This window comes from Vulpes lagopus, chromosome 1 (assembly GCF_018345385.1).
Source record: "Vulpes lagopus strain Blue_001 chromosome 1, ASM1834538v1, whole genome shotgun sequence".
NCBI lineage: Eukaryota > Metazoa > Chordata > Mammalia > Carnivora > Canidae > Vulpes > Vulpes lagopus.
This window is the reverse complement of record NC_054824.1, coordinates 171519338-171536547: the sequence shown is the minus strand read 5'-3', so window position 1 is coordinate 171536547 and position 17210 is coordinate 171519338.

Here is a 17210-nt window from a genome sequence, read left to right as displayed (position 1 = left end):
TTATGTATCAGCTATTGACAGAAGATACATTAATCTTAAATCTAGCAAAATGTATGCAACAGTTACCTTTTCTGTTAATTTAAAAGATTTTATTTTTTATTTTAAAAATGTTTTAGGTAATATATAGTGTAATATTGGTTTCAAGAGTAGAATTTGGTGATTCATCACCTACATACAACACCCAGTGCTCATCCTAACAAGTGCACTCTTTAATACCCATCGCCCAGCTAGCCCATCCCCCCACTCCACTGACCCTCAATTTGTTCTCTATAGTTAAGAGTCTTATGGTTTGCTTCCCTTTTTTTTCCTTTCCCATTTATTTATCTGTTTTGTTTCCTAAATTCCACATTATAAGTGAAATCATATGGTATTTGTCTTTCTCTGACTTACTGTGCTTAGCAAAATACACTCTTGCTCCATCCATGTCATTGCAAATGGCAAGATTTCATTGTTTTTGATGGCTGAGTAATATTTCATTGCAAATATATGCCACCTTTTCTTTATCCACTCATCAGTTGATGGGCATTGGAGTGTGTGTCCACATCCCACACACCCCATATCTTCTTTATTCATCAGTCGATGGACATTTGGGCTCTTTCCATAGTTTAGCTATTTGTTGATAAAGCTGCTATAAATATTGGGGTGGCTCAGCAGTTTAGTGCCTGCCTTCGGCCCAGAGCGAAATCCTTGAGTCCTGGGATCGAGGCCCACATCGGGCTCCCTGCATGGAGCCTGTTTCTCTCTCTGCCTGTGTCTCTGCCTCTCTCTCTCTCTCTCTCTCTCTCTCTCTGTCTCACATGAATAAATAAATAAAATCTTAAAAAAAAAAAACATTGGAGTGCATGTACCTCTTTGAATCTGTATTTTTTAAATCTTTTGGGTCAATACCTAGTAGTGCAATTACTGGGTTGTGGGGTAGTTCTCTTTCTAACTTTTTGATTAAACTCCAGAATGGCCGTACCAGTTTGCATTCCCACCAACAGTGTGAGAAGGTTCCCCTTTCTCCACATCCTCACCAACATCTGTTGTTTCCTTGGTTGTTAATTTTAGCCATTCTGACGTGTGTGAGACAGTATCTCATCCTGGTTTTGATTTGTATTTCCCTGGTGATGAGTGATGTTGAGCATCTTTTTATATGTCTGTTGCCCATCTGTGTATCTTCTTTGGAAAAGTGTCTATTCATGTCTTCTGCCCATTTCTTGACTGGATTATTTGTTTTTTTTGCGTGTTGAGTTTGATTAGTTCTTTATAGATTTTGGATACTAACCCTTTATAAGATATGTCATTTGCAAATATCTTCTCCCATTCCATAGGTTGCCTTTCAGTTTTGTCAATTGTTTCCTTTGCTGTGCAGAAGCTTTTTATCTTGATGAAGTCCCACTAGTTCGTTTTTGCTTTTGTTTCCCTTTATGATCCCATTTATATGAAATGTCCAGAATAGGCAGATCCTATTAGTGATTGCCAGGGGCTGGAGGTGGGAGGAACAGGCGGCAACTGGTTAGCGGGTCTGGGGTTTCCTTTTGACATGATACAAATGTTCTGAAACTGGGTGGTGGTGATGGTTGCACAATCTTGTAAAAGTTCTAAATGTCACTGAATTGTACACTTTAAAGGGTAAATTTCATGTTATCTTACCACACATATACATGAAACCCAGCGTTCCTGCTCCCTGCATCCAAGCGAGAGGAGACAGATGATGAACCAAAAAAATATGCATTTAAGGTAAGTGCTGTGAAGACAAAGCAGACAAAGGCTAAGGTACAGGCAGGGACAGGGAGGTGCTATTTTATCATGTGGGTGGCTTTCTTGAACAAAATGCCAGTGGGAGAGCTGACGCTATGGCCCAGAGGAGACCCTTCGGGCTACAGAAGCCAAAAAGGTAAAGGCCTTGAGGCAGGTTCAGGCCAGGAGTGTCGAGAGCAGGGCTGCAGGAAGAAGGGCACACAGACCATGAGCTCAGGGGAGAAGAGGTGGAAGGCTAGTGGCGGGGAGGGCCTGTGGGTCAGGGCACCTTGGGAACCTGAGGGGCAGGACAGGGAAAGGCAGGGAGGAAGGGCGGATCCCAGGAGGCTGTTGCAACAGGGGTCCTGTCTGCAGAATGAGCAGGACCTGGAGACTGTAAGGCTTGCTTTGGCCATCAAGCAATCTGATCAGGGTTCTACACGTGGCATCTCCTGTCTTGGTCACCAAGCAACACTGTCATGATTAAGCAGATGCATAACCCCGTGAGGCATCTGTGCTTTTTGCGCACATCGCCTAGGGATGTTTCTTTTTCATTCAGGTTCCTATTGAGCAACATACTGTATTTCACAAGGCAGATCTCCTGCTGTCCCCCTCACCCTGCTTTCCTCTTTCCCCGTGCACTTATCACTGCCCCATACAGATATATATAGCTGTCATAATTAATTTGTGTGTCACTGTGGCTTGGCTGTAGAACCCGGTTGTTCAAACACTCACCTAGTGCTGCTGTGAAGATATTTTGTAGCTGTGGGAACATCTACAATCAGTTGACTTTAAGGAGGGAGATTACACATGATAGCTTGGGTGGGCCTCATCGGATCAGTTGAAAGGCCTCAACAGTAGAACTGAAATTTCCCAATGGAAAGAGAAGTTCTGCCTCGAGACTGCAGCCCCAGCACCGGCCTGAGTTGCCAGCCTGCCAGCCTGCCCACCAGATTTCAGACTTGCCAGTCCCCACAATCACACGAACCAGTTCCTTGAAATAAATCTCTTTATATCCATATCCATATCCACACACATAAATCCTACTGGTTGTGTTTGTCTGGAGAGATGTGGTATCTCTCTCTCTATCACCCCCCTCCCTCAGGATGCAGGCCAGTGCAAGGACTTGCCTTATTTTCTACTTGGCTGCATCCCCCAGAATGATGCCTGGCAAGAGTAGGTCAGTTGGTACTGTCTGATGGATAGTTCTTCGTAATTCTTATTTATTTGTGTGGTCGTTGGGTCAGTTTGAAAATTAAGAGAGAAAGAACGAAAAGAGAGGGGGAAAAAGAGAGGCACAACAGTCTTATCTGAGCTGGGGATTGCCTTGTGGGGCCTGGGCTGTGGGTCTTGCTGTGGGGTGGGTGTCTGTTTGTAGCCAGGGAAGGGCAGTGGCAGCGAGGAAAGGTTGCAAATTGAGACTCAAGTTCAGATTCTCCTAGCAACCTGCACGCCCTTGGCGGCAGGCTGGGGTAACCCAAGCACCAAATGTGTGCAGCTGGGGCAGTTCGTGTTGCTAGGAGAACAAAGCCGGCTGCCTCTGGCACACGTGGAGGTGACTGTTGTGGTATTGGGGAGGGGTGAACAAGGTGGGCGTTGCCTTTTGTTTCCCCAAGTAATTGTTTTAAAGCAAGGTGTGCAAGAAGCCTGGCAGGCAGGCGAGTGGGAGAGTGAGGAAGGAAGCCTTGATTTCTGTTTGTTTGTTTAGGAACTAGTGGTGAGTGCAAAAGCCTCTTGTTTCAGAATGTGTCCCAAATGGGTTTGCAATTAGGGACAGAGTCTGTAGGAGCTTAGGAAACAGCCAATTCTCCTACTGTTTGGCTCTCAGCCTCCACAGGCCATCTGCAGCAGAGCAAGAAGTGTGGGATTGGGGGTGGGGTCGAGGAATGAAAAGGATCTGGCTGACGCTGGTTGGGCCCTGAAGGGATTCGGGTTTCCAGATTTTGCATGTACTTAATTACCTTCGCAGACTATCCTGACCTCAGTCCTCTATGGTACAGGGAGGTTGGGGTACGGAGAGCAAGAGGAGGGCCGTGACCGCCCTTGACGAGTGCTGCCTCCAGCTGGTAACCACCCTGGGTTACCACTTGCACTTTGCCAAAGCGGAAGCTGCTGCAGAAGGGCTGAGCAGTCGGGGTAAGTGACCAGGCTGAGAGCTGGGCCCAGCCCTGTCCCATTCCCGAACCACTTTCTTTCTCCCTCCTCCTCTGCCCAGGTGGGATGGACATCACCTGCCATAGGCTTGGAAGGGAGCACTGCTTTGGGTCTCTTTTCTAAGAGGAAGCCCTTAAGATAAAAAGATTCAGGGATGCCTGGGTGGCTCAGTGGCTGAGCCTCTGCCTTCTGCTCAGGTCATGATCCCAGAGTCCTGGGATCGAGTCCCAAATCGGGCTCCCCACAGGGAGCCTGCTTCTCCCTCTGCCTAGGTGTCTGCCTCTCTCTCTCTCTCTCTCTCTCTCTCTCTCTGTGTCTCGTGAATGAATAAATAAAATCTTTTAAAAAAATAAACTCAAGTCAATGATGCATTCTTTTAGAAACTGAATTAAAATAAATAAATAAAATTAAAAACTATTTTTTTAAAAAAGGAAAGTGAAGTTCCTTCCTAGGGAAGCCTCTGCTTCAGAAGGACTAGGTAGTGGAAAAAATGATGTGTTCATGGAACTGAACACAGTCAGTTCATTAATAAAATAATCAAAGATTATTTTCCTCTTGGACATGTGGAAAGATGATCCCTGAGCTTCCACTACAGGAGGTGGTGTCATGGGGCTGAGTTTTGGTCCAATGGGAGGGGCTAAGGGGACAGACACCCCTGCCCAGTGTGGTCCTGAAACCTGCGTGAGCTCCTCTACGTGCTTTCTTCCCACCTTCTGGCTGGATGCAGAGGACGCAGGCAGGACCCTAATGCCAGGAAGACAGTGGAGCCACTAGGGGGAGCCTGGTTTTTGGAATGATTTCATGAAAGCAGAGTATTCCCTCCCCTTGACATATCAGATTATGAGTGAAAAATCAAACCTGTGTTGCGTTGAGCACTTGGCTTTGGAGGCTGTTACGGCAGCCAGGCTATGGTGATTAGTATAGAGCGTATATGAGGGTATGTGATAAGATAATTTTTGTTGGGGGCACCTGGCTGTCTCAGTAGATCATGAGTCTTAATCTTGGGGTTGTTAGTTCGGGCCTCACACTGGATGCAGACGTTACTTAAAAATCAAACCTTAAAAAAATGATCATTTTGGTTGGAGGAGGGGGCGAGAGTCATATCTGGCAGAAGTGTTTCATGATCAGGTGGGGACAGAGGGGTAAAGTTTAATTGGTCACCCTAGACTGAGGACGGAGCCAGTGTGTGTGAGCATGCATGTGTGTGCGCGCGCTCGTGTGTGTGTGTGTGTGTGTGTGTGTGTGTGTGTATAAATTGGAATAAGTACCCTCTGGTGGGGCCCTTTCTGAACTAATTAAAGATAATTATAACAATAGTTAATAATAGCAACTAAATAAAATAATCATAATAAAAGTTAATCTTTGTCTCATATTCACTTTTCCAAGTGCTTTACATGGATTATCTTGTTTAATCTTCATGACGTTCCAATGAGGTAGGAACTGTTAATGTTATCCCCATTTTATAGATGAGGAAACTGAGGCCAACAGAGAAATAGAACTTTCCCCAGTGTCACGAGGAAGTAAGTGGCTGGAGGGACGGTATGCTGGGATGGAGCCCGCCTCTTAGCCACTATGTCTATCTCTCTGGAATGTGCTCCACCCTTCTTAGGGTGAGGAATTCTGTTTTCCTACTTCGTTGTCTAAAACAAATGCAGAAGTAATTTATGTGGCTCAGTATCCCCGGTTTGTAAGGAAGCCATGCCATTTATCTTGTCTGAGATGGTGCCGAGTAGTCCTGGACATCCTGGAGGGCACGGAGTGCTGGGGTGGCAGGGAGGACACCTGGGAGGAGGAGAGGCCAGCCTGTATTCATCGTAGGTTTAAAGAGAGGGTGTTGGATGGACCCGTGCTCAGGCAGAAGGAGTCAGTGGGGCTGGATATGTGCTCCCCTGAGCCCAGTTCTTCCCTGGAGGCACCAGCTTGTCTGCAGAACAGGGTCTTGGTGGGAGGATCCCTGGCTGCCCTTTCTGTACTGTGTCCTAAGAAGAAGGACAGATCTGAAAGCAGGAAGCACAGCCCACACATCTTTATATCTTATATAAGAGAGGTGCTCAAAGTTTGTTGAATCTATGTCCTGAATATTTGTAAAAGGCCTACTGTGTGCCAGGAGATGTACTCAGTGCTGGGGGTGTAACAGTGAGCAAAACGACATGGCCCCTGCCTTCATGGAGCTTTCGGTCTGGATTCTAGATGCTGAATGTGTCACTGGAGGATGAGCTGGAGGTCGTAGGTGCTACAGAGGTGAGATGGGGTGGGGGTGGGTGGGGGAAAAGGCTCGGAGGGGCAAGGAGCCCAGGATCCTCCCAAGCCCAGCCATGCCATCTGAGTGGGGAGGGTTTGTTTACTGGCAAGTGTTTTCAGACAGAAACTATAGCAGTAAACGGTCTGCAAACACGGATTAGGTGCATGTCAGAGGGGGGTGAGGGAGGGGGAAGGAGCCCTCAGGGAGCCAGGAGGGGAGCTCTTGATGGGGAATTTGGATAATTATTTTATAGGACCAGCAGAAACTATGCCAAGAATGGGCTCTTTCCATACTTGATGTCACTTTGGGATCTACATTTGATTTGCTCAGTGCCACAGGCATTCAGATGGAGCTGAAATCTGGCATCAAAGTAGGAAAAATGTAATCATTGGTTGGTCTGGAGCCTGGAGATAGGATTTGCTGTCTGGGGCACTGCACGGAGGCAGCGCCCCCGTCACCGCCTGAGTCTGGTGCGTCCTTGAACAGGGACACTCCACAGTGCAAGCATTTTTTCTTTGACTGATGTCTGGCTCTCAGGTACAGGCGACTCCATGTCCCACGTCCTTAAATGGGATGTGTTCAGAAAGGGAGCAGCTTCCTCGGGCCTGTTAATTTAAGCCGGGTCAGGAGTGCAGAGTCTCCCTCCCTTTCTTCATGTTCCCTATAAACTCTGGGACCGCCACATACTTGGCATGTTGGGTCTAGCACAACCCATCTGACTCATAGGTAAGTGGGCCAAGTTCCAAAAGTATCATCATCATGTGAGGTCATCTCTCCTGAGCTCCAGCCCTCTGTTCCTGGCTGCTTTTGGGATGTCCTGCTACACTTCAAAATCAGCATGTCCTTCCTTCACTCAACCATCATTTATGGAATGTTCTCTGTGCCATGGCTGGCTAGGGGCGGGAGAGAGTCAAAGAAGAGACGCCCCGCATCATGTGGACCGTCTCTGTGTAACTGGTCACCTCCCTCCTCCACTAGACCAAGCATGCCGTGAGAGCAGGGGCTGCGCTCGCCCCCCGGCGTGTTCTCAGAACCTGGGCATTAGAACACATAGGTGCTCAATGAGAGCATTGCTGCCTCCGTGTTGAACGCACTGAACACCTGTTCTCAAAAGGCTTCGGGGGCAGGGGGTGAGGGGGACACAGAGCAGTGAGCCAGTGATGGTAGTACACCCAGCACCGGTGTTTGGGAGGAGGTAAGTAAGAGGAGGACATTTGACTAAGGCCCTGGGGTGGGGCTCAGGGGCTGCTTCCAGGAGAAGGCAGTGCTTGAGCTGTGAAGCTGAGGCAAGAGGCAGCCTGGTGAGCAAGGGGAGGGGACTGGGAGGAGGACAGCCTGGGTCCTGATGGAAGCAGTGTGGAGCGCGGACTGATGGCAGGTCCTGGGGGCAGTGGTAGGAGGTGAGGTAGAGAGGACCCAGGGCAGGTGGCAAAGCAGCCCCACCTTCCCTGACCTCCCATTTTTGGGGAGGGCACCTCTGTTCTCCTGGAGACCTTTCTGGCAACCCTCCACCGTCTGCCTATCTTCCTTGGGATTCCAGTCCTCTGTGCTCACCCTGCTACCTGGAGCTTCTGTTCTGGTTCCACTGCCCCGTCCTTACGTTCTGCTTGCCTGGGTCACTGTACGGGCCACCTGACTGGTCCTCCTGCCCTTGTCTTGTCTGGCGCAGATCTATCCCGCACACTTCTGTTGGATTCTTCTTTCCAGAGCTCAGTTCAGACCACAGCCCTCCCAGCTCAGTAGCTTTCAGTGGCTCCCAGCTGCCTTACTAAATTAGGTGAAAGTGTCTTGACTCAGCATTTCAGGATTCCAAGCTGTAGGATCTGCCTAACTTTCCAGAATCTTCTTCCAGCCAGCCCCAAACTGGACTCTTTACTCTTTTCCAAACACCATTGAGTTCCTTCTGCCTGAAATACCTATTCCCATATCCTCAAATGTCTATGGGATCCCATGTATCTTTCAAGGCCAATCTTAGACTCTGCTCTCTCTGTGAAGACTTTCCCAACTCTCTGATATTCTGGCTCTTACCTTGTATGGCAGCACTTTGTGCTGAACGGCTTCTCCCAGAACATGGGGGATTGTTATCAAAGGTATTAGCAGTAGGAAGGGGCTAATGCATGTGTTATGGCCAGAGGACCCAGGCAGACCTAGAAACCCAGCAAGCACTACCCACAGAGTCTCAGAAGGTGACCTAGAGGAAGCACAGTGAAGGAAGAAGAGTCACGTTTGATGGTGCCTGGCCTTGGGCCCCATACCCCACATAGGGAACGGGGCTGAGCCTGGGGGCTTTCTTTTCTCCAAATTTCTGCACTTCCTATGCTTTGGCCAGCCACATGGAAGGACAAGGGAGAGCCAGCCTGGGCCACCGAACCGCATCTTCCATGTGAATGGAGGAGAGGGCCAGGCTGGCCAGGCCCCAGCCCACATTTTAGGAAGAGCAACCATACCCAATCACTGTCTTTCCATCTGACCAGTCAGATGAGCATTCTCTCTTCTTGAGACAGAATGACAGGGAAGTATGCAGGGAGGAAGTCCTGAGAGCATCTCATCTTACCCAGGAAATCTCCCAATACCCAGCCCAGCACTGAAGACAGGGTGCAAGCAATGGGGACTTGCTGAATTAATGAGAAATCAGTACTGGCAGCATGAGCTGGGTGATGGTCTGGGTCTGCCACCACTTCAGGGTCACCTGGACAGGATGGGAACTGACATCAGAGGGACCCCTCTCCCTGCCTGCATGCAAGTACACACATAGCTGTATTCAGTAAATGCTGACCACCCACCTGGGCTTGGAAGATTCAGAGGTGATGTCTATCAAGGTTTGCACCCAAAGAGTCTGGAAGATTCCCTGGAAGACCATCATAGAAGAAAGAGATGTTGCATGGTGGCATGGGAGCTAAGGGGAAGAAAAGCCTGAAAAGCAGAATGAATCAGGACAAAGTTCCTGGAAGCAGAAATACACGGGCTGTGAGAGCAGTGAATGTGACCCTCTCTGGTTAGGGAGAGAGGCCAAGAGGGTAAGCGGGGAAGAAGGGAACCATTAGGACTTACATAGGGACCCTATAGCAAAGGGACTTTTAAGAGGTGTCCTAGCCAGAGGAACTAAAACGCCAACCTTGTGTCTGTGCAGAGGCCAGCCTGCTCCAATCCTCTCTCCTAAAGCAGGTCTTCTAGCTCTGCCCACAGTATAGAGACAGAGTAAATGTGGTTGGCTCACTGCTCTGTTTTGGGGGTGCGGTTTGGGGCCAGGGCTGCTTTTGATTTATCTCCCTGACTCTGATGTCAACTCTTAACCTACCTAGAGGTTCCAAGTGGTGGACTCTGTAGGAGGGTGGGGGCAGCTTTGCTCTTATGACATGAAGCCAATGGTCAGGAGGCCTGGGCTCCACCTCCATGATCAGAACGAGACCAGCAGTTGGGTTTGTTCTTGTGCAGGGAATGTGCCTCTGCAGGTAGACTCGGGATGGCGTGCCCAGGATCAGAACAGGTGCTGCAGCTGCCTGGGATGTCACAGGCCAAGGTCAGGTCCCATGATTCTGTGGTTCTACCTTTGAAGTGGTTCCAAGTAGGATCCTGGACACCTTTTTTGGCTTCTCCTTCATCATCCAAGTGTTTCGGGGGGATCATAAAGTCTATTCCACTGGTTTCCTAAAGAGCAAGCTGCCTTCTACATTCTATATAGTAATATCTCTAAGACATCCTTGATCATTTAAATTTCCCATATGGAACCTTGCAATTTTGGATCTCAACTCCGTGTTCCGTTTTTTTTTTTTTTCCTCCTCCAAATAAAAAAAAATCATCTGAGGAGTTTTTAATAGTCAGGACTTGAGGGTCTGACTCCTTAAGCAAGTATGTTTGTATCTGCCTGTCCTCATGTGGTTTCTAAAGTCATATGGGTCACAAACTTAGAATAGTGGTGGTTTTGTTCTTCCAAATGCTTTCCTCAGCATTCTGGCCTTCGAGTCTCACAAGCCCTGTGTGAGGGAAGTTGCAAAGTGTTTATTTTTATCATCCTCTTTTTCAGGTGTGGAAATGCAGGCAGAGGCTGAGGGAGTAGAGTCAGGGTGGAGGGGGAATGGGGATCCAGACTCCCTCCAGACACCACTGGTACTGCGCCTGGCCTCAGGGCCGTGAAGGCCCTCTGTGTTTGTCTCCTCATCAGCCCAGGGCACAGAGGGGGGGCATCAGAGCTATCAGGGGACAGGAGCCTCAGCCCCCAGCCCCCTGGGAGCAGAAGGCAGGAGTGGGATGAGAGGACAGGAAGCCGACAGGGAGAAAGGACAGGCCTCCCAAGGCATCCCTGCTTTCCCGACTGAATTAATTAGTCCCTGTGACCTAGAGCCTACCAGCCCTCTTGGTGATTTTCTCTCTACCCGCCCACTTTCCCTTGCATTTGCGTTCTCTCCCCTTGTCCCTGCAGAGGGGGAGCCGCAGGGCCGCCCTGGACCTCCAGGCCCGGCGCGCAGGTTCCGCCGCCGATTCCGCAAGTGGCCACTGGGTGGCGCAGCCGGCCGCGGTGTGCGGGCTGGGGCGGCAGCTCGGGCTCCAGGCCCTGCCCAGACCCCCGCCCGGAGTGGGGCTCCCGGGGGCGCTGGGGACACGGGCCGAAGGGAGGGGGCTCAGGCTGTGGGGCCCAAGCCACATAAAGAGACGGAAGTGGATGCGTTGGGATATTGGCAGGTGGGGCAGGGTAAGGTGGGGAGGGGCGAGGCGAGGGAGAGAAAGCCCAACCCTCTTTCCCCCCAGGGTTTCTCTTTTCTTTTTCTTTTTTTTTAAATAAATTTATTTTTTATTGGTGTTCAATTTGCCAACATATAGAATAACACCCAGTGCTCATCCCATCAAGTGCTTTGTGCCCGTCACCCAGTCACCCCCACCCCCCGCGCACCTCCCCTTCCACCCCCCCCAGTTCGTTTCCCAGAGTTGGGAGTCTCTCATGTTCTGTGTCCCTTTCTGATATTTCCCACTCATTTTTTCTCCTTTCCCCTTTATTCCCTTTCACTATTTTTTATATTCCCCAAATGAATGAGACCATGTAATGTTTCTCTTTTCTCACCGCGTGGCCTGCAAAACCAGCCACAGTCCTGGTTTTTATGAAGCCGCTGAGGGAGACAGAGATGAATCAGTCCCATTAGTGACATTGCCTGAGATTAGTGTTCTGGAGAATGGAATCCTGCTCTCCTTCCTCAGCTCCCCCTTCCTCCTGACCCACCCCGTGTCCCCCCCATCCCAGGCCCACTTAGCATGTCTGAACCCCCGTATCTCTGCTACCATGCAAGCAAGCTCACAGACCAGAGGATAGTTGGGGACTTAACCTAGTTGTACAGCCCTCTGTGACTTAGAAGGCAGATCACGTCCACCGTCTAATTTGGCCTTGTCCAGGACAGGCTGGCGTGATTACCCTGGGGAGGCAGGCTTTTTAGAAAGGGATGCTTCAATCTAGGAAAGATTCTGGGGGAGACTGGAAAAAGGCTGGGGTTTCAGACTTGGGTTTGAACCAATCAATCATCTGATCCGTAGTGTTTACGGATTTCTGTGGTCCATCTGATGGAGGATTTAGGTTACCAGTGTGATGTCACTGGATGAGGAGCTGGAAAGGAGCACAAAAGGAGCTGGAAAGGAGCACAAAATCCGCTCTTGCAGCCTGGGTGCTATGCTCCAGCACACCAGTGCAGGGTCTCTTACTAGTTGTGTGAACCGAGGCAAGTGATTTGACCATGATAGTTTCAGCCTCCCCTCTGGAAAATGGGCTAACAAGGGGCCGTTGTCTTTACCTAGCTCATTGAATCCTTAGAATAGCCTTTCTCATTCTAATTGTTTGGTTTTATGTCCATTTTTCCAATGAACTCTGAACTCCTGAAAAGCAGGGACCATGTCATATTCATCTTTGTATCTGCAGTGTCCAGTATAGGGCCTAGTGCAACGGACCAATAAATGTGCCCCTCTCTAGCCCTCAGGTAGAACCCTGTGAGAGCAGATCATAGGCGGGGGGGAGGGGCCAGATGATCTATGAATAACAACCACTCCTAGAGGGGGCCCTTCCCCGGGGTCCACCTTTGGCTTCTTGGCTCGTTCTGTGACTCTGGGTGAGCCATCTGCTCCTTGGCTTGTGCTTTCCCTGTGAGCGTGGGGGAGTGTTGACTTGCTTACCCCTGCATGGATCTTTCTGGAGTAGCCAGCATTGTTGGGTCAGATTTCAGCTTTCCAGAGTCTGTGGACCACCTGAGGGCTGAGTATCAGAAGGATCACCCCGAGGGTCTTCCCTGGGCCACCTGGAGGCCCTTGCCCAGGCCCCTAGATTTGGAAGCTGGCAGGGGGTGGGGGTCAGATCAGAGCCTTGAGCAACTGCTTCAAGGAGCCTCCCCTGGCTGCTCCCAACCCTTTCAAAGTTTCTGGAATAGGGTGGATGGAATGCCAAGGTGATGATGTTGCCTAAAAATGATGCTTATACATGAGAAGAGGAGCCACTCTGGCCCTCTCCCCAGGAAGAATTGAATCTATCATCAGTCCTGCCTGCCCTGGCTCTGATGCGACTGGAAAGTCTCCCTGTGAACTTGCACTGATGTGAGATGGGCGCTCCCTGAATCTCCTGTGTTCCCTGACACCTCACTGCTGCCAGCAGTCCTCAGCTTTATACTACCCACTACCACCCGGGAGCCTGCAGCTCCTCCCATCCCTGCTTCCCTTCCTGCTTTGTGGCTGCCTCTCCAACTCCAAGGTATGTCCCTGAGGTGAGAGCTGGACAGCATGGGGAGGAGGGGGAAAGAGCTACAGGGAGATTGATCTCTGCAGGAGGCTGCCATAACTATGTTCTCACTTTAGCCCCCATAGACTAGCTCTAGTGGCTCCCCACACAGCTGCTTGGTGGCCCTGGAGTATCTTGCATCTCTAAGCCCAAAAGGTGTCTTCTCCCAAGCAACCCACAGATTTCCCTTATTAGGCCACCCCTGGACTTGCTAGGAATTCCTAACAGGACCCCATGTCCTCCTTCTACATCCTCTACGTTTTTTTTTTTAATAAAAAAACGTTCTCCAATGTGAATCTACTCACAGATTTTTTTCTTCCATTCCTTCCTTCAGTAAAAGTACATCAGGTCCCAGGTGTGTGCCAATACTATTCCAGGTACTGGGGATATGGTCGTGAGCAAGACAGACAGGTCTTGAGCATCCTTGAACGCCTCTGTCCCATGGACTCCAGGAGGTTTTCAGCCATGAAGTGAGGTGCATGTCCTTCAGTTGGGCATGTGAAGCACTTCAGGATCAGCCCCAGACTATTTTTCCAGCCTCTTGATTTTCATCTCCTGCCTATGAGCACAGCTCTGCTCTTGCCAGACCACTCTGCGTTCTCCAAACACACCATGCGATTTCTTTGGTGTGGAATGCCCTCCTTTCCCTCTCCATCTACGCCATGGCCCTCAGCTCCAGAGTAACAGCTCAGGCTTTGCACTGTGTGTCTCACATGGTTGGTGCTCCCTAGACAAGTATGGAGGCAAATGAGATCAATGGATGGAGAAAACCAAAAACACCCTTTATTTGCAAAATTGAGCAGAGACTCTGTTTTTTTTTTTTTTAATTTTTATTTGTTTATGATAGTCACAGAGAGAGAGAGAGAGGCAGAGACATAGGCAGAGGGAGAAGCAGGCTCCATGCACCGGGAGCCTGATGTGGGATTCGATCCTGGGTCTCCAGGATCGCGCCCTGGGCCAAAGGCAGGCGCCAAACCACTGCGCCACCCAGGGATCCTGAGCAGAGACTCTGAATTTAACCTCCAACCACCTGAGGTTCTGGAATAAATATTTGCTTTGTCCATGCTTTAATCTCAGTAGAATTCTATTCACTAGAAATTGTCTTGGTTGGTCTTGGTGTGAGGATTTGTGGTTGCTGTTGGAAGCTGACTTTGCTACATCCCGAAAGCCTCACAAAGGACTTAAAGTCAGTGTCATGAAAAGGATGAGATGAAGGCCCATAATTTAAAAACATTTTGTGGCATCTCATCTACCTACCAATTTCAATGGAAAACACAGGAAAAATAATAGCAAAAGCTACTATTAAAGAAGAGGAATCAAAAAATAAAAAGGGAAGAAAGGAAAAAAAAAGGTTGATCCTTGAACAACAAGGTCTGAGCTCTGTGGGTCCATACATGGATTTTTTTTCCCCCAATAAATACAGGGCAGTACTGTAAGTGTATTTTCTGTTCCTTATAATTTTCTTAATAACATTTTCTTTTCTCTACCTTACTTTATTGTAAGAACACAATATATAACACATATAAGATACAAAATATGTGTTAATTGATTGTTGATGTAACTGGTGAGGCTTCCAATCAATAGTAGGTTTTTAGTAGTGCAGTTTTGGGGGAGTCAAAAATTATATGCAGATTTCATATGTATAGGGGGTCAGTGCTTCAATGTTCTGTGTTGTTTAGGGGTCAGCTGTATTGGAAATGCCTCGCTGGCTGGGCAACTTCATTAGCCAGTCTCAGATGGTGCTTGACCTTGGGCTGATTACTTATCCTTTACAGTTGTTCTGAGAACCAAATAACACAATTCACATAAACCAGCTTAGAACAGTGCCCATGTGGTGAGTGCTCAGCAAACATTGGTGAGACAGAAACCAAACTCTTCATAGCAGCCCGGACGAGGGGGAAACCCAGCTCATAATTCACTACATGGATCTACCATCCCCTGTCTGCCATTCTGATGTCCAAAAATCTCTGAAAGCTCAAAGCTTTTCTATTTATTTGTAAGAAATGTGACCCGAGCTGACGCTGACCTGCTTATAGTCTTTATATATCTCATTCAGTGTAAATGTTCAATTCACATATAGGGTTCTCTGTAGAACTATGAGGATGTTTAATTGTGATGTGCTAGCCTGGATAGCCTTCAGGGGAGATTACACAGGATAAAGTATCTGCACTCTAGAAGTTCTCAAAATTCCTAAGAGTCTAAATTCTGAAAAGCATCTGGCTCCAAAGTTTTCTGGTATAGGATTTCAGATGTATTTTAGGAAGTTCTTCAGAAGAAATAAACTCCTTGAATTCTGGGAAGAATTTATCATGACCTTTGAATAAGGAGTCTTAAATGATATAATAGATAACATTCATTCACCCAACACATATTTATAGCAGTTTAAAAATAATGCAGGTCCATCTTTTTTTTTTCTTTTTTCTTTTTTTTTAGTGACTATGGAGTTTCTCTCAACTCCTAAGACAGAGTAAATGTTATGAATGTGTACCTAAGTTATGTGGATAGCTATATCTGAAAAATCTAGACCTTCCTTAAAATCTAGATCCTCACCACAACTGAAGATTATTTGGCTAGAGCTGGCTCAGATGGTCTTGTAGCACCATGATCGGATAAAAGGGTTGCCAACAATCAATGTGGAAAGTGGTGTTATTGGAATAATTGCAGAATAAGCATCACCTCCCTCCCCGGGCTTCAGTTTCTTCCTACAAAATGTGGGTAACACTAGCAACATTCATGGAGCACTTACTAGGTGCTAGGCAAAGTCCTAAATGTTTTACATACTATTTTGTGTAACTCATTTAATTCTCACCATAACACTAAAAGTCATAATATCCCCATTTTACAGATAAGGAAACTGAGGTACAGAGAGGTTAACTAATTAGCCCAAGGTTCTCTAGCTAGCAAATGGTGGGTCTGAGGTTTGAACCTGGGCAGTCTGGCTCCAGAGCATAGATTCTAAGAATAGCAGTTCCCCGCTTTGCTGCTTCCCTCTTCGCTCAATGGCTGAAATGCTAATTAGTAATCATTCTAATTCATTCCTTTAAATAGCCCACCATTTCATTAGTTTCGTGAAATGGGAAGTTATGTGGTTGAGTTGTTTTTTCCTTTGTTCCTAATCTGTTCATTCATCTGCCCGTCCATCCATCCATCCATCCATCCACCCATCCATCCATCCATCCGAGATTAGTGCAGTGTAAGTAGTTACAGGGATACCACTTATCCACTGTTAGCTCCTAGCCTCTATGAACATCACTTACCTCATCAATATAAAATAGCATCATAATATTTACCTTGCAGACTGCTTGTTTTAAATGAGCTGTTTTATGTATAACGTCTAGCCCAGAGTTCATATTACTCTGTGTAGTTGAAAGAGACATAATTACATTGAAAAAATTTTTACAACTGGTAGAACTACAGATTTCACCAGTGCTCCCACCTTCACATTTATTCTAAATCAGTTATATTTTAGTTTTAAAAATTTAATCCTGCTGCACCCCGGGAGAAGATAATCCTCCAAATGTTGAACTGACTAAAGGGCCCACATCCACCTTGGCCACCCACCCCTTCCTGTGATGGAGGGAGCCATCTGCCTGTCGGCTGGCAGGGATTTGCACACTGTAGGGTGGCTTAGTCTTCTTCCCTTCCTGATCCCCTGTTGACAAGTCTGAGCAGCTTTTCCCTGGAAGAAGAAGGTAGAAGGCTTTGGGAGGAGGCTGGTCTTCCTTCTCCAAGGAGGCAGTGGAGAGAGTCAGGGAGGATAAATTGGATGGGCCATGGTGGCAGTCAGAATACATATCTGCTTCTAGAGGGTGTTCCAAAAGCAAGGTCAAGGGTAGCACTGTGCTTCTGCTCCTGGATATAGTGGGTGAGTGGAGGCAGGCAGCCTTTTGCCAGAGACAGCTTGGCACTCAGGCTCCTGCCATCTGGGTTGTGAATGCTGTGTGTGTGTATGTGTGTCTCCCTGTGTGTCTCTTTGTATGTGTGTTCTTTCCATAGACAGACTTTCTAGCCAGATGTCAGAAGGTCTCAAAACAAGGGCAAAGGAGTCCTTGATCAACTATCTCCCCATCCATACCCCCAGTCCCACCACTCTCCACAAGTTAATTGTAGAACAGATTACAATTCAAAAGAAGTTGAACTTTCATACATATGTTGCCTCCGTTACCCAAGTAATAAGCTTTTACAAGATAGTCCATATTATATAATAATAATTAATAGTCAAATAGACACAAACCAAAACATAAGACAAACCAACCACCAACAGGTTCAAATTGTCTGCTGTAGTCACTTCCTCTGTGCCCTAGGAAGGAGGCTGACATTTCTGGATTACTCTCTGTAGTCAGGGAC